This window comes from Ranitomeya variabilis, chromosome 2 (assembly GCF_051348905.1).
Source record: "Ranitomeya variabilis isolate aRanVar5 chromosome 2, aRanVar5.hap1, whole genome shotgun sequence".
Lineage (NCBI taxonomy): Eukaryota > Metazoa > Chordata > Amphibia > Anura > Dendrobatidae > Ranitomeya > Ranitomeya variabilis.
The window spans coordinates 1,033,362,566-1,033,387,724 of NC_135233.1; positions in this window are offsets into that span (position 1 = coordinate 1,033,362,566).

The window sequence follows — 25,159 nt, forward strand, 5'->3', positions numbered from 1 at the left end:
TGCCAGGATTAGTTAGTCCTCCGGCCGGCGCTGGGCGTCTAGGGATAAAACGCAGGCTACGCTACCCGGCTACTGTTAGTTGTGCGGCAGGTTTAGTTCATGGTCAGTTTAGTTTCCATCCTTCCAAGAGCTAGTTCTTATGTTTGCTGGGCTATGTTCTCTTGCCATTGAGAACCATAACAGTTTGACCGGCCTAAAAAGGGTTAAATTAATTGACAGAGAAAGGAGAGAAAAGAGAAGTCCGCTGAAGATTTTTTTTTTTTTTTTTTTCCTTCAGTTCTGAGTGTGCTTGTAATTGAATCTCTTGCAAGTCTGCCTATATTGCAGCCTTTCTCTCTCTCTCTCCTTCTAATCCTGGAATGGCTCTGTGTTCACCTGTTTAAAATGGATATTCAGAGTTTAGCTGCAGGTTTGAATAATCTCACCACGAAAGTTCAAAATTTACAAGATTTTGTTGTTCATGTTCCTATATCTGAACCTAGAATTCCTTTGCCTGAATTTTTCTCGGGGAATAGATCTTGCTTTCAAAATTTCAAAAATAATTGCAAGTTGTTTTTGTCCCTGAAATCTCGCTCTGCTGGAGATCCTGCTCAGCAGGTCAGGATTGTGATTTCCTTGCTCCGGGGCGACCCTCAGGATTGGGCTTTTGCATTGGCTCCAGGGGATCCTGCGTTGCTCAATGTGGATGCGTTTTTTCTGGCCTTGGGGTTGCTTTATGAGGAACCTCAGTTAGAACTTCAGGCGGAAAAGGCCTTGATGTCCCTATCTCAGGGGCAAGACGAAGCTGAAATATACTGCCAGAAATTCCGTAAATGGGCTGTGCTTACTCAGTGGAATGAGTGCGCCCTGGCGGCGAATTTCAGAGAGGGTCTCTCTGATGCCATTAAGGATGTTATGGTGGGGTTCCCTGTGCCTGCGGGTCTGAATGAGTCCATGACAATGGCTATCCAGATCGATAGGCGTCTGCGGGAGCGCAAACCTGTGCACCATTTGGCGGTGTCTACTGAGAAGACGCCAGAGAATATGCAATGTGATAGAATTCTGTCCAGAAGTGAACGGCAGAATTTTAGACGAAAAAATGGGTTGTGCTTCTATTGCGGTGATTCAACTCATGTTATATCAGCATGCTCTAAGCGTACTAAGAAGCTTGATAAGTCTGTTTCAATTGGCACTTTACAGTCTAAGTTTATTCTATCTGTGACCCTGATTTGTTCTTTATCATCTATTACCGCGGATGCCTATGTCGACTCTGGCGCCGCTTTGAGTCTTATGGATTGGTCCTTTGCCAAACGCTGTGGGTATGATTTGGAGCCTCTTGAAACTCCTATACCCCTGAAGGGGATTGACTCCACCCCATTGGCTAGCAATAAACCACAATACTGGACACAAGTAACTATGCGGATTAATCCGGATCACCAGGAGATTATTCGCTTTCTGGTGCTGTATAACCTACATGATGTGTTGGTGCTTGGATTGCCATGGCTGCAATCTCATAACCCAGTCCTTGACTGGAAAGCTATGTCTGTGTTAAGCTGGGGATGTAAGGGGACGCATGGGGACGTACCTGTGGTTTCCATTTCATCATCTATTCCCTCTGAGATTCCTGAATTCTTGACTGAATATCGTGACGTTTTTGAAGAACCTAAGCTTGGTTCATTACCTCCGCACCGGGAGTGCGATTGTGCCATAGATTTGATTCCGGGTAGTAAATACCCTAAGGGTCGTTTATTTAATCTGTCTGTGCCTGAACATGCTGCTATGCGAGAATATATAAAGGAGTCCTTGGAAAAGGGACATATTCGTCCTTCGTCATCTCCCTTAGGAGCCGGTTTTTTCTTTGTTGCTAAGAAAGATGGCTCTTTGAGGCCGTGCATTGATTATCGGCTTTTGAATAAAATCACGGTTAAATATCAATATCCATTGCCACTGCTGACTGATTTGTTTGCTCGCATAAAGGGGGCCAAGTGGTTCTCTAAGATAGATCTCCGTGGGGCGTATAATTTGGTGCGAATTAAGCAGGGAGATGAGTGGAAAACCGCATTTAATACGCCCGAGGGCCACTTTGAGTATTTGGTGATGCCTTTTGGTCTTTCAAATGCCCCTTCAGTCTTTCAGTCCTTTATGCATGACATTTTCCGTGATTATTTGGATAAATTTATGATTGTGTATCTGGATGATATTTTGATTTTTTCGGATGACTGGGACTCTCATGTCCAGCAGGTCAGGAGGGTTTTTCAGGTTTTGCGGTCTAATTCCTTGTGTGTGAAGGGTTCTAAGTGCGTTTTTGGGGTTCAAAAGATTTCCTTTTTGGGATATATTTTTTCCCCCTCTTCCATCGAGATGGATCCTGTCAAGGTTCAGGCTATTTGTGATTGGACGCAACCCTCTTCTCTTAAGAGTCTTCAGAAATTTTTGGGCTTTGCTAACTTTTATCGTCGATTTATTGCTGGTTTTTCTGATGTTGTTAAACCATTGACTGATTTGACTAAGAAGGGTGCTGATGTTGCTGATTGGTCCCCTGCTGCTGTGGAGGCCTTTCGGGAGCTTAAGCGCCGCTTTTCTTCCGCCCCTGTGTTGCGTCAGCCTGATGTTGCTCTTCCTTTTCAGGTTGAGGTCGACGCTTCTGAAATCGGAGCTGGGGCGGTTTTGTCGCAGAGAAGTTCCGATTGCTCCGTGATGAGACCTTGTGCTTTTTTCTCGCGTAAATTTTCACCCGCCGAGCGGAATTATGATGTTGGGAATCGGGAGCTTTTGGCCATGAAGTGGGCTTTTGAGGAGTGGCGTCATTGGCTTGAGGGGGCTAGACATCAGGTGGTGGTATTGACTGACCACAAAAATATAATTTATCTTGAGTCCGCCAGACGCCTGAATCCTAGACAGGCGCGCTGGTCGTTGTTTTTCTCTCGGTTTAATTTTGTGGTGTCCTACCTGCCGGGTTCTAAGAATGTTAAGGCGGATGCCCTTTCTAGGAGTTTTGAGCCTGACTCCCCTGGTAATTCTGAACCTACAGGTATCCTTAAGGATGGAGTGATATTGTCTGCCGTTTCTCCAGACCTGCGGCGGGCCTTGCAGGAGTTTCAGGCGGATAGACCTGATCGTTGCCCACCTGGTAGACTGTTTGTTCCTGATGATTGGACCAGTAAAGTCATTTCTGAGGTTCATTCTTCTGCGTTGGCAGGTCATCCTGGAATCTTTGGTACCAGGGATTTGGTGGCAAGGTCCTTCTGGTGGCCTTCCCTGTCTCGAGATGTGCGAGGCTTCGTGCAGTCTTGTGACGTTTGTGCTCGGGCCAAGCCTTGTTGTTCTCGGGCTAGTGGATTGTTGTTGCCCTTGCCTATCCCGAAGAGGCCCTGGACGCACATCTCGATGGATTTTATTTCGGATCTTCCTGTTTCTCAGAAGATGTCTGTCATCTGGGTGGTGTGTGATCGTTTCTCTAAGATGGTCCATTTGGTTCCCCTGCCTAAGTTGCCTTCTTCTTCCGAGTTGGTTCCTCTGTTTTTTCAAAATGTGGTCCGTTTGCATGGTATTCCGGAGAATATCGTTTCTGACAGAGGTACCCAATTCGTGTCTAGATTTTGGCGAGCATTCTGTGCTAGGATGGGCATAGATTTGTCTTTCTCGTCTGCTTTCCATCCTCAGACTAATGGCCAGACCGAGCGGACGAATCAGACCTTGGAGACATATTTGAGGTGTTTTGTGTCTGCAGATCAGGATGATTGGGTTGCTTTTTTGCCTTTAGCGGAGTTTGCCCTCAATAATCGGGCCAGCTCTGCCACCTTGGTGTCTCCCTTTTTCTGTAATTCGGGGTTTCATCCTCGATTTTCTTCTGGTCAGGTGGAATCTTCGGATTGTCCTGGAGTGGATGCTGTGGTGGAGAGGTTGCATCAGATTTGGGGGCAGGTAGTGGACAATTTGAAGTTGTCCCAGGAGAAGACTCAGCTTTTTGCCAACCGCCGGCGTCGGGTTGGTCCTCGGCTTTGTGTTGGGGACTTGGTGTGGTTGTCTTCTCATTTTGTCCCTATGAGGGTTTCTTCTCCCAAGTTTAAGCCTCGGTTCATCGGCCCGTACAAGATATTGGAGATTCTTAACCCTGTGTCCTTCCGTTTGGACCTCCCTGCATCTTTTTCTATTCATAATGTTTTTCATCGGTCATTATTGCGCAGGTATGAGGTACCGGTTGTGCCTTCCGTTGAGCCTCCTGCTCCGGTGTTGGTTGAGGGCGAGTTGGAGTACGTTGTGGAAAAAATCTTGGACTCCCGTGTTTCCAGACTGAAACTCCAGTATCTGGTCAAATGGAAGGGATACGGTCAGGAGGATAATTCTTGGGTGACTGCCTCTGATGTTCATGCCTCCGATTTGGTCCGTGCCTTTCATAGGGCTCATCCTGATCGCCCTGGTGGTTCTGGTGAGGGTTCGGTGCCCCCTCCTTGAGGGGGGGGGTACTGTTGTGAAATTGGATTTTGGGCTCCCCCGGTGGCCACTGGTGGAATTGAACTGGTGTGCATCATCCTCTCTGTTCACCTGTTTCCATCAGGATGTGGGAGTCGCTATTTAGCCTTGCTCCTCTGTCACTTCCATGCCGGTCAACATTGTAATCAGAAGCCTTTCTGTGCATGTTCCTGCTGCTAGACAACTCCCAGCTAAGTTGGACTTTAGTCCTTGTTTGTTTTTGCATTTTGTTCCAGTTCACAGCTGTAGTTTCGTTTCTGTGTCTGGAAAGCTCTTGTGATCTGAAATTGCCACTCTGATGTTATGAGTTAATACTAGAGTCTTAAAGTAATTTCAGGATGGTGTTTTGATAGGGTTTTCAGCTGACCATGAAAGTGCCCTTTCTGTCTTCCTGCTATCTAGTAAGCGGACCTCAATTTTGCTAAACCTATTTTCATACTACGTTTGTCATTTCATCTAAAATCACCGCCAATATTTGTGGGGGCCTCTGTCTGCCTTTCGGGGAAATTTCTCTAGAGGTGAGCCAGGACTATATTTTCCTCTGCCAGGATTAGTTAGTCCTCCGGCCGGCGCTGGGCGTCTAGGGATAAAACGCAGGCTACGCTACCCGGCTACTGTTAGTTGTGCGGCAGGTTTAGTTCATGGTCAGTTTAGTTTCCATCCTTCCAAGAGCTAGTTCTTATGTTTGCTGGGCTATGTTCTCTTGCCATTGAGAACCATAACACTGATCGCAGCATAATCGGGCAGGAGGTGCTGAAATATTAGCACCTCCTACCCGAACACAGCAGGGTATCGGCACTGATCCTGCTCTAACAGCCAGGGACAGTGATAGCCATCCATGGAATTTTAATCCCCTAAATGCTACGATGGAGAGGAACATTTAGGAGGCAGCCAGAGAGAGCAAGCTCACTCTGCATTCACTGCACCAGATCATTGTCATGGTGACCCAGAGTCGTCATGATGACCCCTGGGTCATCAAGCTGCGGAAAGTTGCTTAGACCATGGTTACCTGTAACTAAAGTGAAAGTCCCACAGAGGGACTAAGTAAAAAAGTAAAAATAAATTGTAAACATATTTTTTGAAATTTACAAAATAATAATAATAAAAATATATATTCCACCAATAAATACCCATTTTTATGTAAAAAAGTACAAATATTTGGTATTGTCACATCCGAAATGACCCAATCTATAAAACTTTCACAATGGTTAACCCCTTAGGTGAACTCCGTCAAATAAATAAAAAATGTGTCAAAATATGGTCTTTCATCATACCGTTGGAAATAAAGTGAAATAAAACGCAATCAAAAAGACAAATGTAAATAAAAATGGTATCACTGAAAAGGTCATTTTGGCTGGAAAAAAACATGCCGCAATATAGCTCCATGAGTGGAAAAATAAAAAGGTTATAGTTTTCACAATAAAGAGAGGCAAAACTAATCTTTTTATAATAGTTTTAATTGTGTAAAAGCGAAAAAACATAAGAAATATAAATCTGATATATTCACTGTAATCATACTGACCCAAACAATAAAGCTGCCTTACCAATTTTACCACAAGTTAAACAAAAAAAAAAATGAACATTTCCTGAATTGCTGTTTTTTGTTCATTCTGCCTCCCAAAAATCAGAATAGAAAACGATCAAAAACTGTAATGTGCTTGAAAATGGCAATAATAAAAACGTCAACTCGTCCTGCATAATACACACCCTCATATGACTCTGTCGCAATAAATATGGAAAAAATTATAGCTCTCAAAATGTAGCTATGCAAAAACTAGTTTTTGGAAAGAAAAAGCGTCTTTCAGTGTGTGACAGGAGCCAGTGATCACATTGACCCGAAGAATAAAGGCCCCGTCTCACATAGCGATTTACCAACGATCACGACCAGTGATACGACCTGACCGTGATCGTTGGTAAGTCGTTGTGTGGTCGCTGGGGAGCTGTCACACAGACAGCTCTCTCCAGCGACCAACGATCAGGGGAACGACTTCGGCATCGTTGAAACTGTCTTCAACGATGCCGAAGTCCCCCTGCAGTACCCGGGTAACCAGGGTAAACATCGGGTTACTAAGCGCAGGGCCGCGCTTAGTAACCCGATGTTTACCCTGGTTACCAGCGTAAATGTAAAAAATAACAAACAGTACATACTCGCCTTCTGATGTCCGTCAGGTCCCTTGCCGTATGCTTCCTGCTCTGAGTGCCGTACAGTGAGAGCAGAGCGCAGCGGTGACGTCACCGCTGTGCTGTACTTTCACTTTCACTTTGCGGTGCTCAGTCAGAGCAGGAAGCAGACAGCAAGGGACCTGACGGACATCAGAAGGCGAGTATGTACTGTTTGTTATTTTTTACATTTACGCTGGTAACCAGGGTAAACATCGGGTTACTAAGCACGGCCCTGCGCTTAGTAACCCGATGTTTACCCTGGTTACCAGTGAAGACATCGCTGGATCGGTGTCACACACACCGATTCAGCGCTGTCAGCGGGACCTCAACGACCAAAAAAAGGTCCAGGCCGTTCCGACACGACCAGCGATCTCACAGCAGGGGCCTGATCGCTGGTACGTGTCACACATAGCGAGATCGCTACTGAGGTCGCTGTTGCGTCACAAAACTTGTGACTCAGCAGCGATCTTGCTAGCGATCTCGCTATGTGAGACGGGGCCTTAAAGGTGGTGCCATCTTGATGGAGAATTTTTTTTTCTCCTCTACCAAAATGTTGCCGGCTGTGGCAGCTGCACAACATTTTGAGAAATATTTTAGTTTTTCTGAAGAAATTTATACCACTAAATAAAATGGCGCCTGCTTGATGAATGGAATTTTTTTTTCAAAACAATAAGATGTACAGTATGTAAAATAAGGGGCAGGTCAGTGAGGGCTCAGTGACTTGTCATAAGCCATGCAAATGAATACATAAGCAGAGCACCACATGAAGACCCTCCCACAGTTCCACCCCAAAGCATGAGCATATCAATTACTGAAAACTACAAATAATGATTAAGCAACAACCACAGGATGGATTTCATCAACCATGGTGTCATTTTAATCAGTATAACGACGAGAGCCTGATAAGATCTGTAGGTTACTCAGCACATTCCTGCTGACAGGTTACCTTTAACTGTTCACAAAAACAGTAAATTTGCCAGGGATGTCCAAACTTTTACATGCCACTGTACATACTCCCGATCAGAGCCTGTCTAGTGGTCATGACTAGTGTTGAGCGATACCTTCCGATATCGGAAAGTATCGGTATCGGAAAGTATCGGCCGATACCGTCAAGATATCGGATCTAATCCGATACCGATACCCGATCCCAATGCAAGTCAATGGGACGAAAATATCGGAATTAAAATAAACCCTTTATAAACTTGTAGGTTCATTCTACATGAAGGAAAACAACTAAGAATAATGTAGGATGTATTGGGGGACGTGGCGGAGACATTAAAGGCACAGAGGTTTAGCCCAATGTAATAGAATAGCAGGATTTTGGGGTTTTTTTTATGACGTTCGGCGTTAGAAAGATTTTGACTATGTTAATTTTTTATTTTTTTTTGTCAGATATTGATGTTTCACTACTTCCACGCCCTTCACCTTCTTTTTTACTTCTCCCACACTTTCTTCTTCATTATCCTCATCATCAGCTTCTTTGACATCAACTTCTTCACCTTATTCATCTTCTTCTTCATCTTCTACCTATTATTTTTTTGGTTACATTGTTCATATTCTTTTTATTTTACTATTATCTTCATCATATTCTACTTCTTCATCATATTCTTATTTGTGAAAGGCATTCCCATAGTTGTTATCTATAAAAGTTTGAACTCTTGAACTTGGAAATGTAGCAGAAGGTACAAGAAGGCTGAGAAAATGCCGAGAACCAGCTGATGGAACTGGAACTCGGATGGCTACCCGAAGGTCCAAGAGCCAATGGAACTACCGAGGACCAGCTGACGTTACTGGAACCCGGTTACTAAGCAGGAGGTACCCGTGCCTGAAAGCACTACCAAGGACCACCTGACGTTGGTGGAACCAGGATACCCAGAGGGAGGCACCTAAGCCAAAGGCTCTGCCCGGAACCAGCTGACGGTACTGGAACCAGGATGGGGAGCAGAAGGTACAAGAGCAAGTGTCTGCGTGGCTTTTGCAGGACACGATGCCGGCTGCACAGCAGGGGAACAGCTGGCGGTGCTGAACCCCACTGACACATTGGCTGGTGTTTTTCTCTGTGCAGCTAGCAGTACCGGGCCCCAACTGGCGGTGTTGGAGCCCGGGGTCAGCAGGAGGAGGAGAGGGAGCAGAGTGTAGGCCGAAGCCTGCACTGGCGGCAGCTTTGGGTCTGTTGTGCCTGCATGGCAGTTGCAGGACACGTTGCCGGCTGCACAGCAGGGGAACAGCTGGCGGTGCTGAACCCCACTGACACATTGGCTGGTGTTTTTCTCTGTGCAGCTAGCAGTACCGGGCCCCAATTGGCGGTGTTGGAGCCCGGGCTCTGCAGGGGGAGCAGAGTGTAGGCCGAAGCCTAATTGAACCAATTTCAAAGGTAACCTTTAACCCCCCCTCAGGGGTTACAAAGTAGAAGAGCCACAGCTTATGCAGCAGTAGTGCTGCACAAGTCAAAGGTTGCTCTTTTAATTTTGCTCCTTGCACACGCTGAATGAAACACGTATAACATTTAGCCCTTTATACAGTCAAACTGTGTTGGAGGCGCGAGTTCCCTTTGTAATGAGACGCAGCACAGATGTCAAGAATCCCACCTTGGTGCTGGGTGCAGCCTCCTGAGCGTTGTTATTTGCTGTACAGGAGTCTGCGCTGTCGTGTTATCCCCTGGCCTAGCGCTGTTAGCGCTGCCCATCTTCTGACATCATTTAATGTCGGCCGGTGCGGTTCGCGATGACCATGAATCCCAGCCCCGCAGTGTCTTAACATTGTTAAAACACTGCGGGGCTGGGATTCAGGGCCTGGCGCAGCACATATGTTCGCCTCTCACACTCGTGTCCTTACACCCGCTTCAGACTGTGCGGCGTCATCTAATCCCTTATCGCATGCCACGGCCATGAAGCCGCACAGTCTGAAGAAGGCGGAAGGAGATGAGGGACAGGCGAACTGATGCACTGATCATGCCCATCAATCACACCCTCGCAGTCCCAATAAATAAGACACCGAGGGGCGATGTGTGGGTCAGGGCGGCCGCAGAGGCGCAGGCAGCCAAACAATGATGCCAGAAGAAGGGCAGCGCTACCAAGGGGGTTGCAGCGTGTCATTACAAAGGAAAGTCACACCACCGGGATGGTTAAATGGTCACACAGAGGACACATTTTAGACGTGTTTTCGGTTCCACATGTGCGAGGAGAATATGTTTATGAGCCACCTTGCACACATGCAGCATTACCGCTGTACAAGGTGGCTGTACAACGTACAAACGCCTGGGGGAGGGGGGACAGGTTCCCTTCAATTTCAGTTCTGGTGTCTGCGTGGCTTTTGCAGGACACGATGCCGGCTGCACAGCAGGGGAACAGCTGGCGGTGCTGAACCCCACTGACACATTGGCTGGTGTTTTTCTCTGTGCAGCTAGCAGTACCGGGCCCCAACTGGCGGTGTTGGAGCCCGGGGTCAGCAGGAGGAGGAGAGGGAGCAGAATGTAGGCCGAAGCCTGCACTGGCGGCAGCTTTGGGTCTGTTGTGCCTGCGTGGCAGTTGCAGGACACGTGTTGTGGATTCTGTTTGTGGGCTCCCTCTGGTGGTTACTGCTGGTACTGGGTGACTTTGGTGGGTTGCGGCCTTTGGTTTCCACCTGTCCATCAGTGGCTGGGTGTTTCCTATTTTACCTGGCCTTTCTGTCATTCCCTTGCCGGCTATCAATGTATTCAGATGTGCTCTGTTTGGTTCCTGCCTACCTGCTCCCAGATCTTTCAGGATAAGCTAAGTGCTGATTTTCAGTTGTTTGGTTTTTTGTCCAGCTTGCTTATTATGTCTCTATGCTAGCTGGTAGCTCTAGTGGACTGAGGTTCTCCCCATGTGCCATGAGTTGGCACCTGGGTTCTTGTAATCTCAGGATGGTTTTTTTTGATTAGGGTTTTTTGCTGACCGCTCAGTCCCCTTTTGTATCGTTCTGCTTTCTAGTTTACAGCGGGCCTCAATTTGCTAAAACTATATATATCATCTCTATGTGTGTGCTTTCCTCTCATTTCACCGTCAATACATGTGGGGGGCAACTATATCTTTTGGGGTTCATTGCTCTGGAGGCAAGTGAGGTCTTTATTTTCTCTGCAGTGCTAGTTAGCTCTTAGGCTGGTGCGTGGCGTCTAGAACCAACGTAGGCACGCTCCCTGGCTATCTCTAGTTGCGTTTGTCAGGCGTAGGGCAGCGGTCAGCCCAGGTTCCATCACCCTAGAGCTCGTCCGTAATATATTTGTACTTTGCTTGTCCTGTGCTATCCCTAGCCATTGGGATTCATGACAGTATGCCTATGTGGATTCGGGCGCTGCCCTGAGTCTTATGGATTGGTCATTTGCTAAACGCTGCGGTTTTAGTCTGGAACCTCTGGAAGTTCCTATTCCTCTGAAGGGAATTGACTCTACACCATTGGCTATGAATAAACCGCAGTATTGGACACAAGTGACCATGCGCATGACTCCCGTTCATCAGGAGGTGATTCGCTTCCTTGTACTTTATAATTTACATGATGTACTAGTGCTTGGTCTGCCATGGTTACAAACTCATAATCCTGTCCTGGACTGGAAAACAATGTCTGTGTTAAGCTGGGGATGTCAGGGGGTTCATGATGATGCACCTCCGATTTCAATCGCTTCATCTACTCCTTCTGAGATCCCTGCGTTTTTGTCTGACTATAGGGATGTTTTTGAGGAGCCTAAGCTCAATTCGCTCCCTCCGCATAGAGATTGTGACTGTGCTATAGAATTGATACCTGGCAGTAAGTTCCCTAAGGGTTGTTTATTTAATCTGTCACTGCCAGAGCATACTGCTATGCGGAATTATATTAAGGAGTCCTTGGAAAAGGGACATATTCGTCCATCTTCGTCCCCTCTGGGAGCAGGTTTTTTTTTTGTGGCAAAAAAAGATGGTTCCCTGAGGCCTTGTATAGATTATCGCCTTCTGAATAAGATTACAGTCATATATCAGTATCCATTGCCATTATTGACTGATTTGTTTGCTCGCATTAAGGGGGCTAGGTGGTTCACTAAGATAGATCTTCGCGGTGCGTATAATCTGGTGCGGATAAAACAGGGTGATGAGTGGAAAACCGCATTTAATACGCCTGAGGGCCATTTTGAGTATTTGGTAATGCCTTTTGGACTCTCCAATGCTCCGTCAGTCTTTCAGTCCTTTATGCACAATATTTTCCATGAATATCTGGATAAGTTTATGATTGTGTATTTGGATGACATTTTGGTGTTTTCTGATGACTGGGAGTCTCATGTTCTACAGGTCAGGAAGGTGTTTCAGGTTCTGCGGGCCAATTCTCTGTTTGTGAAGGGCTCAAAGTGTCTCTTCGGAGTCCAGAAGATTTCTTTTTTGGGGTACATTTTTTCTCCTTCTACTATTGAGATGGATCCCGTCAAGGTTCAGGCGATTTGTGACTGGACACAACCTACATCTGTTAAGAGCCTTCAGAAGTTCTTGGGGTTTGCTAATTTTTATCGTCGGTTCATTGCTAATTTTTCCAGTATAGTTAAACCTTTGACTGATTTGACTAAAAAGGGTGCTGATGTTGCTGATTGGTCTCCTGCGGCCGTGGAGGCCTTTCAGGAACTTAAGCGCCGGTTTTCTTCTGCTCCTGTGTTGTGTCAACCAGATGTTTCACTTCCTTTTCAGGTTGAGGTTGATGCTTCCGAGATTGGAGCGGGGGCGGTTTTGTCACAGAGAAGTTCTAATGGCTCGGTGATGAAGCCATGTGCATTCTTCTCTAGAAAATTCTCGCCCGCCGAGCGCAATTATGATGTGGGTAATCGGGAGCTTTTGGCCATGAAGTGGGCATTTGAGGAGTGGCGTCATTGGCTTGAGGGTGCTAAACATCGTGTGGTGGTCTTGACTGATCACAAGAATCTCATTTACCTTGAGTCTGCCAGGCGTTTGAATCCTAGACAGGCTTGTTGGTCGTTGTTTTTTTCTCGTTTCAATTTCGTGGTTTCATACCTGCCAGGTTCAAAGAATGTGAAGGCAGATGCTCTTTCCAGGAGTTTTGTGCCTGACTCTCCTGGAGACTCTGGGCCTACTGGTATCCTTAGGGATGGGGTAATATTGTCCACCGTATCCCCAGACTTGCGACGTGCATTGCAGGAGTTTCAGGTGGATAAACCGGATCGTTGTCCACCAGAAAGACTGTTTGTTCCGGATGATTGGACCAGTAGAGTCATCTCCGAGGTCCATTCTTCTGTGTTGGCTGGTCATCCTGGAATATTTGGTACTAGAGACTTGGTGGCCAGGTCTTTTTGGTGGCCTTCCTTGTCTAGGGATGTGCGTACCTTTGTGCAGTCTTGTGAAGTGTGTGCTCGAGCTAAGCCTTGCTGTTCTCGGGCCAGTGGGTTGTTGTTATCCTTGCCCATCCCGAAGAGGCCTTGGACGCACATTTCCATGGATTTTATTTCTGATCTCCCGGTTTCACAGAAAATGTCCGTTATCTGGGTTGTGTGTGACCGCTTTTCTAAGATGGTTCATTTGGTGCCCTTGCCTAAGTTGCCTTCCTCCTCTGAGTTGGTCCCTTTATTTTTTCAGAACGTGGTTCGTTTGCATGGGATTCCGGAGAATATCGTTTCTGACAGGGGATCCCAGTTTGTGTCTAGATTTTGGCGGACGTTTTGTGCCAAGATGGGCATTGATTTGTCTTTCTCGTCTGCATTCCATCCTCAGACGAATGGCCAGACGGAGCGAACTAATCAGACCTTGGAAACTTATTTGAGGTGTTTTGTTTCTGCTGATCAAGATGACTGGGTTGCTTTTTTGCCACTGGCCGAATTTGCTCTTAATAATCGGGCTAGTTCTGCCACGTTGGTCTCTCCTTTTTTTTGTAATTCGGGGTTTCATCCTCGTTTTTCCTCTGGTCAGGTGGAGCCTTCGGATTGTCCTGGAGTGGACGTGGTGGTGGACAGGCTACATCAGATTTGGAATCAGGTGGTGGACAATTTGAAGTTATCTCAGGAGAAGACTCAGCAGTTTGCTAATCGCCGTCGCCGCGTGGGTCCCCGACTTCTTGTTGGGGATTTGGTGTGGTTGTCTTCTCGTTTTGTCCCTATGAAGGTCTCTTCTCCTAAGTTCAAGCCTCGGTTCATCGGTCCTTATAGGATCTCAGAGATTCTTAACCCTGTATCTTTTCGTTTGGATCTCCCAGCATCGTTTGCTATTCATAATGTGTTCCATCGGTCGTTGTTGCGGAGGTATGAGGTGCCCGTTGTTCCTTCGGTTGAGCCTCCTGCTCCGGTGCTGGTGGAGGGAGAATTGGAGTATGTTGTTGAGAAGATCTTGGATTCTCGTGTTTCCAGACGCAAACTCCAGTATTTGGTTAAGTGGAAGGGTTATGGTCAGGAGGATAATTCCTGGGTGGTCGCCTCCGATGTTCATGCGACTGATTTGGTCCGCGCCTTCCATAGAGCTCACCCTGATCGCCCTGGGGGTTCTCGTGAGGGTTCGGTGACCCCTCCTCAAGGGGGGGTACTGTTGTGGATTCTGTTTGTGGGCTCCCTCTGGTGGTTACTGCTGGTACTGGGTGACTTTGGTGGGTTGCGGCCTTTGGTTTCCACCTGTCCATCAGTGGCTGGGTGTTTCCTATTTTACCTGGCCTTTCTGTCATTCCCTTGCCGGCTATCAATGTATTCAGATGTGCTCTGTTTGGTTCCTGCCTACCTGCTCCCAGATCTTTCAGGATAAGCTAAGTGCTGATTTTCAGTTGTTTGGTTTTTTGTCCAGCTTGCTTATTATGTCTCTATGCTAGCTGGTAGCTCTAGTGGACTGAGGTTCTCCCCATGTGCCATGAGTTGGCACCTGGGTTCTTGTAATCTCAGGATGGTTTTTTTTTGATTAGGGTTTTTTGCTGACCGCTCAGTCCCCTTTTGTATCGTTCTGCTTTCTAGTTTACAGCGGGCCTCAATTTGCTAAAACTATATATATCATCTCTATGTGTGTGCCTTCCTCTCATTTCACCGTCAATACATGTGGGGGGCAACTATATCTTTTGGGGTTCATTGCTCTGGAGGCAAGTGAGGTCTTTATTTTCTCTGCAGTGCTAGTTAGCTCTTAGGCTGGTGCGTGGCATCTAGAACCAACGTAGGCACGCTCCCTGGCTATCTCTAGTTGCGTTTGTCAGGCGTAGGGCAGCGGTCAGCCCAGGTTCCATCACCCTAGAGCTCGTCCGTAATATATTTGTACTTTGCTTGTCCTGTGCTATCCCTAGCCATTGGGATTCATGACAGTATGCCTATGTGGATTCGGGCGCTGCCCTGAGTCTTATGGATTGGTCATTTGCTAAACGCTGCGGTTTTAGTCTGGAACCTCTGGAAGTTCCTATTCCTCTGAAGGGAATTGACTCTACACCATTGGCTATGAATAAACCGCAGTATTGGACACAAGTGACCATGCGCATGACTCCCGTTCATCAGGAGGTGATTCGCTTCCTTGTACTTTATAATTTACATGATGTACTAGTGCTTGGTCTGCCATGGTTACAAACTCATAATCCTGTCCTGGACTGGAAAACAATGTCTGTGTTAAGCTGGGGATGTCAGGGGGTTCATGATGATGCACCTCCGATTTCAATCGCTTCATCTACTCCTTCTGAGATCCCTGCGTTTTTGTCTGACTATAGGGATGTTTTTGAGGAGCCTAAGCTCAATTCGCTCCCTCCGCATAGAGATTGTGACTGTGCTATAGAATTGATTCCTGGCAGTAAGTTCCCTAAGGGTTGTTTATTTAATCTGTCACTGCCAGAGCATACTGCTATGCGGAATTATATTAAGGAGTCCTTGGAAAAGGGACATATTCGTCCATCTTCGTCCCCTCTGGGAGCAGGTTTTTTTTTTGTGGCAAAAAAAGATGGTTCCCTGAGGCCTTGTATAGATTATCGCCTTCTGAATAAGATTACAGTCAAGTATCAGTATCCATTGCCATTATTGACTGATTTGTTTGCTCGCATTAAGGGGGCTAGGTGGTTCACTAAGATAGATCTTCGCGGTGCGTATAATCTGGTGCGGATAAAACAGGGTGATGAGTGGAAAACCGCATTTAATACGCCTGAGGGCCATTTTGAGTATTTGGTAATGCCTTTTGGACTCCCCAATGCTCCGTCAGTCTTTCAGTCCTTTATGCACAATATTTTCCGTGAATATCTGGATAAGTTTATGATTATGTATTTGGATGATATTTTGGTGTTTTCTGATGACTGGGAGTCTCATGTTCTACAGGTCAGGAAGGTGTTTCAGGTTCTGCGGGCCAATTCTCTGTTTGTGAAGGGCTCAAAGTGTCTCTTCGGAGTCCAGAAGATTTCTTTTTTGGGGTACATTTTTTCTCCTTCTACTATTGAGATGGATCCCGTCAAGGTTCAGGCGATTTGTGACTGGACACAACCTACATCTGTTAAGAGCCTTCAGAAGTTCTTGGGGTTTGCTAATTTTTATCGTCGGTTCATTGCTAATTTTTCCAGTATTGTTAAACCTTTGACTGATTTGACTAAAAAGGGTGCTGATGTTGCTGATTGGTCTCCTGCGGCCGTGGAGGCCTTTCAGGAACTTAAGCGCCGGTTTTCTTCTGCTCCTGTGTTGTGTCAACCAGATGTTTCACTTCCTTTTCAGGTTGAGGTTGATGCTTCCGAGATTGGAGCGGGGGCGGTTTTGTCACAGAGAAGTTCTAATGGCTCGGTGATGAAGCCATGTGCATTCTTCTCTAGAAAATTCTCGCCCGCCGAGCGCAATTATGATGTGGGTAATCGGGAGCTTTTGGCCATGAAGTGGGCATTTGAGGAGTGGCGTCATTGGCTTGAGGGTGCTAAACATCGTGTGGTGGTCTTGACTGATCACAAGAATCTCATTTACCTTGAGTCTGCCAGGCGTTTGAATCCTAGACAGGCTTGTTGGTCGTTGTTTTTTTCTCGTTTCAATTTCGTGGTTTCATACCTGCCAGGTTCAAAGAATGTGAAGGCAGATGCTCTTTCCAGGAGTTTTGTGCCTGACTCTCCTGGAGACTCTGGGCCTACTGGTATCCTTAGGGATGGGGTAATATTGTCCGCCGTATCCCCAGACTTGCGACGTGCATTGCAGGAGTTTCAGGTGGATAAACCGGATCGTTGTCCACCAGAAAGACTGTTTGTTCCGGATGATTGGACCAGTAGAGTCATCTCCGAGGTCCATTCTTCTGTGTTGGCTGGTCATCCTGGAATATTTGGTACTAGAGACTTGGTGGCCAGGTCTTTTTGGTGGCCTTCCTTGTCTAGGGATGTGCGTACCTTTGTGCAGTCTTGTGAAGTGTGTGCTCGAGCTAAGCCTTGCTGTTCTCGGGCCAGTGGGTTGTTGTTATCCTTGCCCATCCCGAAGAGGCCTTGGACGCACATTTCCATGGATTTTATTTCTGATCTCCCGGTTTCACAGAAAATGTCCGTTATCTGGGTTGTGTGTGACCGCTTTTCTAAGATGGTTCATTTGGTGCCCTTGCCTAAGTTGCCTTCCTCCTCTGAGTTGGTCCCTTTATTTTTTCAGAACGTGGTTCGTTTGCATGGGATTCCGGAGAATATCGTTTCTGACAGGGGATCCCAGTTTGTGTCTAGATTTTGGCGGACGTTTTGTGCCAAGATGGGCATTGATTTGTCTTTCTCGTCTGCATTCCATCCTCAGACGAATGGCCAGACGGAGCGAACTAATCAGACCTTGGAAACTTATTTGAGGTGTTTTGTTTCTGCTGATCAAGATGACTGGGTTGCTTTTTTGCCACTGGCCGAATTTGCTCTTAATAATCGGGCTAGTTCTGCCACGTTGGTCTCTCCTTTTTTTTGTAATTCGGGGTTTCATCCTCGTTTTTCCTCTGGTCAGGTGGAGCCTTCGGATTGTCCTGGAGTGGACGTGGTGGTGGACAGGCTACATCAGATTTGGAATCAGGTGGTGGACAATTTGAAGTTATCTCAGGAGAAGACTCAGCAGTTTGCTAATCGCCGTCGCCGCGTGGGTCCCCGACTTCTTGTTGGGGATTTGGTGTGGTTGTCTTCTCGTTTTGTCCCTATGAAGGTCTCTTCTCCTAAGTTCAAGCCTCGGTTCATCGGTCCTTATAGGATCTCGGAGATTCTTAACCCTGTATCTTTTCGTTTGGATCTCCCAGCATCGTTTGCTATTCATAATGTGTTCCATCGGTCGTTGTTGCGGAGGTATGAGGTGCCCGTTGTTCCTTCGGTTGAGCCTCCTGCTCCGGTGCTGGTGGAGGGAGAATTGGAGTATGTTGTTGAGAAGATCTTGGATTCTCGTGTTTCCAGACGCAAACTCCAGTATTTGGTTAAGTGGAAGGGTTATGGTCAGGAGGATAATTCCTGGGTGGTCGCCTCCGATGTTCATGCGACTGATTTGGTCCGCGCCTTCCATAGAGCTCACCCTGATCGCCCTGGGGGTTCTCGTGAGGGTTCGGTGACCCCTCCTCAAGGGGGGGTACTGTTGTGGATTCTGTTTGTGGGCTCCCTCTGGTGGTTACTGCTGGTACTGGGTGACTTTGGTGGGTTGCGGCCTTTGGTTTCCACCTGTCCATCAGTGGCTGGGTGTTTCCTATTTTACCTGGCCTTTCTGTCATTCCCTTGCCGGCTATCAATGTATTCAGATGTGCTCTGTTTGGTTCCTGCCTACCTGCTCCCAGATCTTTCAGGATAAGCTAAGTGCTGATTTTCAGTTGTTTGGTTTTTTGTCCAGCTTGCTTATTATGTCTCTATGCTAGCTGGTAGCTCTAGTGGACTGAGGTTCTCCCCATGTGCCATGAGTTGGCACCTGGGTTCTTGTAATCTCAGGATGGTTTTTTTTGATTAGGGTTTTTTGCTGACCGCTCAGTCCCCTTTTGTATCGTTCTGCTTTCTAGTTTACAGCGGGCCTCAATTTGCTAAAACTATATAAATCATCTCTATGTGTGTGCCTTCCTCTCATTTCACCGTCAATACATGTGGGGGGCAACTATATCTTTTGGGGTTCATTGCTCTGGAGGCAAGTGAGGTCTTTATTTTCTCTGCAGTGCTAGTTAGCTCTTAGGCTGGTGCGTGGCGTCTAGAACCAACGTAGGCACGCTCCCTGGCTATCTCTAGTTGCGTTTGTCAGGCGTAGGGCAGCGGTCAGCCCAGGTTCCATCACCCTAGAGCTCGTCCGTAATATATTTGTACTTTGCTTGTCCTGTGCTATCCCTAGCCATTGGGATTCATGACAGACACGTTGCCGGCTGCACAGCAGGGGAACAGCTGGCGGTGCTGAACCCCACTGACACATTGGCTGGTGTTTTTCTCTGTGCAGCTAGCAGTACCGGGCCCCAACTGGCGGTGTTGGAGCCCGGGCTCTGCAGGCGGAGCAGAGTGTAGGCCGAAGCCTAATTGAACCGATTTTAAAAGTAACCTTTAACCCCCCCTCAGGGGTTACAAAGTAGATGAGCCACAGCTTATGCAGCAGAAGTGCTGCACAAGTCAAAGGTTGCTCTTTTAATTTTGCTTCTTGCACACGCTGAAAGGAACACGTACAACATTTAGGCCCTTACACAGTCAAACTGTTTTGGAGGCGTGAGTTCCCCTCGTAAGGAGACGCAGCACAGCTTGCAAAAATGCCACCTTGGTGCTTTGCGCGGCCTCCTGAGCATCGTTATTTGTTGCACAGGAGTTTGCGCTGTCGTGTTATCCCTTGGCCTTGCGCTGTTAGTGCTGCCCGTCCTCTGACATCATTTGATGTCGGCCGGTGCGGTTCGCGATGCCCATGAATCCCAGCCCCGCAGTGTCTTGAAAAAATTAAAACACTGCGGGGCTGGGATTAATGGCCTGGCGCAGCACATATGTTCGCCTCTCACACTCGGGTCCTTACACCTGCTTCAGACTATGCGGCGTCAGCTGATCCCTTATCGCATGCCACGGCCATGAAGCCGCACAGTCCGAAGAAGGCGGAAGGAGATGAGAGACAGGCGAAGAAATGCACCGTTCATGCCCGTCAATCACACCCTCGCAGTCAAAATAAATAAGACACCGAGGGGCGTTGTGTGGGGCAAGGCGGCCGCAGAGGCGCACCCAGCCAAACAATGATGCCAGAAGACGGGCAGCGTTACCAAGGAGCTTGTTGCGTGTCAATACAAAGGAAAATCACACCTGAGGGACGTTGTAATGGTCAAAGAGGACACATTTTAGACGTGTTCAGTTCCACGAGTGCAAGGAGAATAAGTTTCTGAGCCACCTTGCACACATGCAGCATTACTGCTGTACAAGGTGGCTGTAAAACATAGAAACACCTGGGGGAGGGGGGACAGGTTCCCTTCAATTTCAGTTCTTGTGTCTGCGTGGCGGTCGCAGGACACGTTGCCGGCTACACAGCAGGGGAACAGCTGGTGGTGCTGAACCCCACTGACACATTGGCTGGTGTTTTTCTCTGTGCAGCTAGCACATCTGGGCCAAAACTGGCGGTGTTAGAGCCCAGGGTCAGCAGGAGGGGCAGGGGGAGCGGAGTGTAGGCCGAAGCCTGCACTGGAGTAAGTTGAAAGGAAACCTTTAACCCCCCCCCAGGCGTTTGTAGCTGAAAGAGCCATTGTGTACAGCACTAATGCTGGAAAAGGTAAACTTAGCTCTTTTAATTATGGTCCTTGCACATGCTGAACCTAACACTTATGAAATGTGTCCCCTCACAGCGTTAAACCGTCCGGTAGGTGGAACTTTCCTTTGTCGTGTGACGCAGCACAGCCATCATTTTTACCCCCTTGGCGCCGTGCGCCGCCTCCTCAGCGTTGTTTGAATCTGTCCCGGAGCCTGCGCTGTTAGGTTAGCCCTTGGCCATGCACACATGTTGCGCTGCCCGTCTTCTGACATCATTTGGTGTCAGGCTGGCTGCGCCTGTGCGGGTGCGCTGGCCGAGATCCCGCCTCGCAGTGTCGTCTAATGTAATCCCACCGCGGGCCTGGGATCCGTGGCCATGCGCAGTGCATATCCTCGCCTCTCACTCCCCTCCCTACGGCTTCTTCAGACTGTGCGGTGTCACGGCCGTGGCATGCTATTAGGGATCAGCTGACACCGCACAGTCTGAAGAAGCCGTAGGGAGGGGAGTGAGAGGCGAGGATATGCACTGCGCATGGCCACGGATCCCAGGCCCACGGTGGGATTACATTAGACGACACTGCGAGGCGGGATCTCGGCCAGCGCACCCGCACAGGCGCAGCCAGCCTGACACCAAATGATGTCAGAAGACGGGCAGCGCAACATGTGTGCATGGCCAAGGGCTAACCTAACAGCGCAGGCTCCGGGACAGATTCAAACAACGCTGAGGAGGCGGCGCACGGCGCCAAGGGGGTAAAAATGATGGCTGTGCTGCGTCACACGACAAAGTAAAGTTCCACCTACCGGACGGTTTAACGGTGTGTGGGGACACATTTCATAAGTGTTAGGTTCAGCATGTGCAAGGAGCACCACGAAAAGAGGCACTTTTTCCCTTTGCATCATTACTGCTGCACAAGGTGGCTCCTTCAGTAACAAACGCCTGGGGGGGGGGGGACAGGTTCCCTTAAATTTAACTTGTTGTGCCTGCGTGGCGGTCACAGTACACGTTGCCGTATACACAGCAGGGGAACAGCTGGCGGTGCTGAACCCCACTAACACATTGGCGAGGTGTTTGGCTCTGTGCGAACAGCACTTCTGGACGGCAACTAGCGGTGTTGGAGCCCAGGGACAGGTGGAGGAGGAGGAGGTGGAGGAGGTAGGAGGAGGTAGGAGGGATTGCCACACACACAGCAGGGGAACAGCTGACGTTACTGAACCCCTATAACAGAGGAGGGACTGTTGACTGTGCGTACAGCACTACTGGACGGCAACTAGCGGTGTTGGAGCCCAGGGACAGGTGGAGGAGGAGGAGGTGGAGGAGGTAGGAGGAGGTAGGAGGGATTGCCACACACACAGCAGGGGAACAGCTGACGTTACTGAACCCCTATAACAGAGGAGGGACTGTTGACTGTGCGGACAGCACTACTGGACGGCAACTAGCGGTGTTGGAGCCCAGGGACAGGTGGAGGAGGAGGAGGTGGAGGAGGTAGGAGGAGGTAGGAGGGATTGCCACACACACAGCAGGGGAACAGCTGACGTTACTGAACCCCTATAACAGAGGAGGGACTGTTGACTGTGCGTACAGCACTACTGGATGGCAACTAGCGGTGTTGGAGCCCAGGGACAGGTGGAGGAGGAGGAGGTGGAGGAGGTAGGAGGGATTGCCACACACACAGCTGGGGAACAGCTGACGTTACTGAACCCCAATAACAGAGGAGGGACTGTTGGGACTGTGCGGACAGCACTTCTGGACGGCAACTAGCGGTGTTGGAGCCCAGGGACAGGTGGAGGAGGAGGAGGTGGAGGAGGTAGGAGGAGGTAGGAGGGATTGCCACACACACAGCAGGGGAACAGCTGACGTTACTGAACCCCTATAACAGAGGAGGGACTGTTGACTGTGCGTACAGCACTACTGGACGGCAACTAGCGGTGTTGGAGCCCAGGGACAGGAGGGGGAGGTGGAGGTGGAGGAGGTAGGAGGGATTGCCACACACACAGCAGGGGAACAGCTGACGTTACTGAACCCCAATAACAGAGGAGGGACTGTTGACTGTGCGGACAGCACTACTGGACGGCAACTAGCGGTGTTGGAGCCCAGGGACAGGTGGAGGAGGAGGAGGTGGAGGAGGTAGGAGGGATTGCCACACACACAGCTGGGGAACAGCTGACGTTACTGAACCCCAATAACAGAGGAGGGACTGTTGGGACTGTGCGGACAGAACTACTGGACGGCAACTAGCGGTGTTGGAGCCCAGGGACAGGTGGAGGAGGAGGAGGTGGAGGAGGTAGGAAGAGGTAGGAGGGATTGCCACACACACAGCAGGGGAACAGCTGACGTTACTGAACCCCAATAACAGAGGAGGGACTGTTGGGACTGTGCGGACAGCACTACTGGATGGCAACTAGCGGTGTTGGAGCCCAGGGACAGGTGGAGGAGGAGGAGGTGGAGGAGGTAGGAGGGATTGCCACACACACAGCTGGGGAACAGCTGACGTTACTGAACCCCAATAACAGAGGAGGGACTGTTGGGACTGTGCGGACAGCACTTCTGGACGGCAACTAGCGGTGTTGGAGCCCAGGGACAGGTGGAGGAGGAGGAGGTGGAGGAGGTAGGAGGGATTGCCACACACACAGCTGGGGAACAGCTGACGTTACTGAACCCCAATAACAGAGGAGGGACTGTTGGGACTGTGCGGACAGCACTACTGGACGGCAACTAGCGGTGTTGGAGCCCAGGGACAGGTGGAGGAGGAGGAGGTGGAGGAGGTAGGAGGGATTGCCACACACACAGCTGGGGAACAGCTGACGTTACTGAACCCCAATAACAGAGGAGGGACTGTTGGGACTGTGCGGACAGCACTTCTGGACGGCAACTAGCGGTGTTGGAACCCAGGGACAGGTGGAGGAGGAGGAGGTGGAGGAGGTAGGAGGGATTGCCACACACACAGCTGGGGAACAGCTGACGTTACTGAACCCCAATAACAGAGGAGGGACTGTTGGGACTGTGCGGACAGCACTTCTGGACGGCAACTAGCGGTGTTGGAGCCCAGGGACAGGTGGAGGAGGAGGAGGTGGAGGAGGTAGGAGGGATTGCCACACACACAGCAGGGGAACAGCTGACGTTACTGAACCCCAATAACAGAGGAGCGACTGTTGGGACTGTGCGGACAGCACTTCTGGACGGCAACTAGCGGTGTTGGAGCCCAGGGACAGGTGGAAAAGCAGAGGAACACAATGTAGGCCGAAGCCTGAGAAAGTCGAAAGGGAACCTTTAACCCCCCCCCAAGGCGTTTGTAGCTGAAAGAGCCAGCTTGTGCAGCACAAAAGATGCAAAAGGAAAAGGTGGCTCTTTTCATCATGCTCCTTGCAAACACAGAACTAAACACTTATAAAATGTGTCCCCTGAAACCGTGAAACCGTCCCGGAGGTGGGACTTTCCTTCGTAATATGACGCAGCACAGCCGTCATTCCTACCCCCCCGGCGCCACGCCCCGGCTCCTCAGCGTTGTTTGATTCCGTCCCGGAGCCTGCGCTGTTATGTTATCCCGTGGCCAGGCACACTTAGCGCTGCCCATCTTCTGACATCATTTGGTGTCAGGCTGGCTGCGCCTGTGAGGCCGCGCTGGCCGAGAGCCCGCCTCGCAGTGTCTTCTGATTTAATCCCACTGGGGGCCTGGGATCCATGGCCATGCGCAGTGCATATCCTCGCCTCTCACTCCCCTCCCTACGGCTTCTTAAGACTGTGCGGTGTCACGGCCGTGGCATGCTATTAGGGACCAGCTGACACCGAACAGTCTGAAGAAGCCATAGGGAGATGAGTGAGAGGTGGAGGTTCAGATATGCACTGTGCATGTCCATGGATCCCAGGCCCCCAGTGGGATTAAATCAGAAGACACTGCGAGGCGGGCTCTCGGCCAGCGCGGCCGCACAGGCGCAGCCATCCTGACACCAAATGATGCCAGAAGACGGGCAGCGCTAAGTGTGCCTGGCCACGGGATAACATAACAGCGCAGGCTCCGGGATGGAATCAAACAACGCTGAGGAGTCGGGGCACGGCGCCGGGGGGGTAGGAATGACGGCTGTGCTGCGTCATATTACGAAGGAAAGTCCCACCTCCGGGACGGTTTTACGGTATCAGTGGACACATTTTATAAGTGTTAAGTTCTGCGTGTGCAAGGAGCTAAACAAAAATAGCTACCTTTTCCTTGTGCAGCATTACTGCTGCACAAGGTGGCTCTTTCAGTAACAAACGCCTTGGGGGGGGGGACAGATTCCGTTACATTTCAGTTGTTGTGTCAGCATGGCGGTCGCAGGACACATTGCCGGCTACACAGCTGGGGATCAGCTGACGTTACTGAAACCAAATAACACTGGGTCGTATGTTTTGACTGTGCAGACGGCACTTCTGAGCCTCAACTGGCGGTGTTGGAGCCCAGGAATTTAAGTTCAGGTGGTAGAAAGATGAACACAACAGGAGACCTGGATAACGTATACAGTGACCTAATTATTTAATCAGGAGGAGGAGTGGCAAATTCCTGCGAGATCCAGGCCTTGTTCATTTTCAGGAAAGTAAGCCGGTCAACGTTATCGGAGGATAGTCGCATGCGACGGTCAGTTAGTACACCACCTGCAGCACTAAAGACACGTTCCGATAATACACTGGCCGCAGGGCAAGACAGCACCTCCAATGCATACTGGCTTAGCTCTGGCCATGTATCCAGCTTTGAGACCCAAAACTTGAAAGGGGAAGAGCCGTCTGGGAGTACAGCAAGAGGGCAAGACATGTAGTCTGTCACCATCTGACGGAACCGTTGCCTCCTGCTGACTGGAGCCGTCTGTGATGGTGTAGACTTTTGTGGGGGGCACAGAAAACTGTGCCACAGTTGGGCCATACTGGTCTTGCCTTGGGCAGAGGCACTGCTTCTGCTCCCTCTTTGTGCAGAGCCTCCACCACTGCCTGGACGCACTGAGC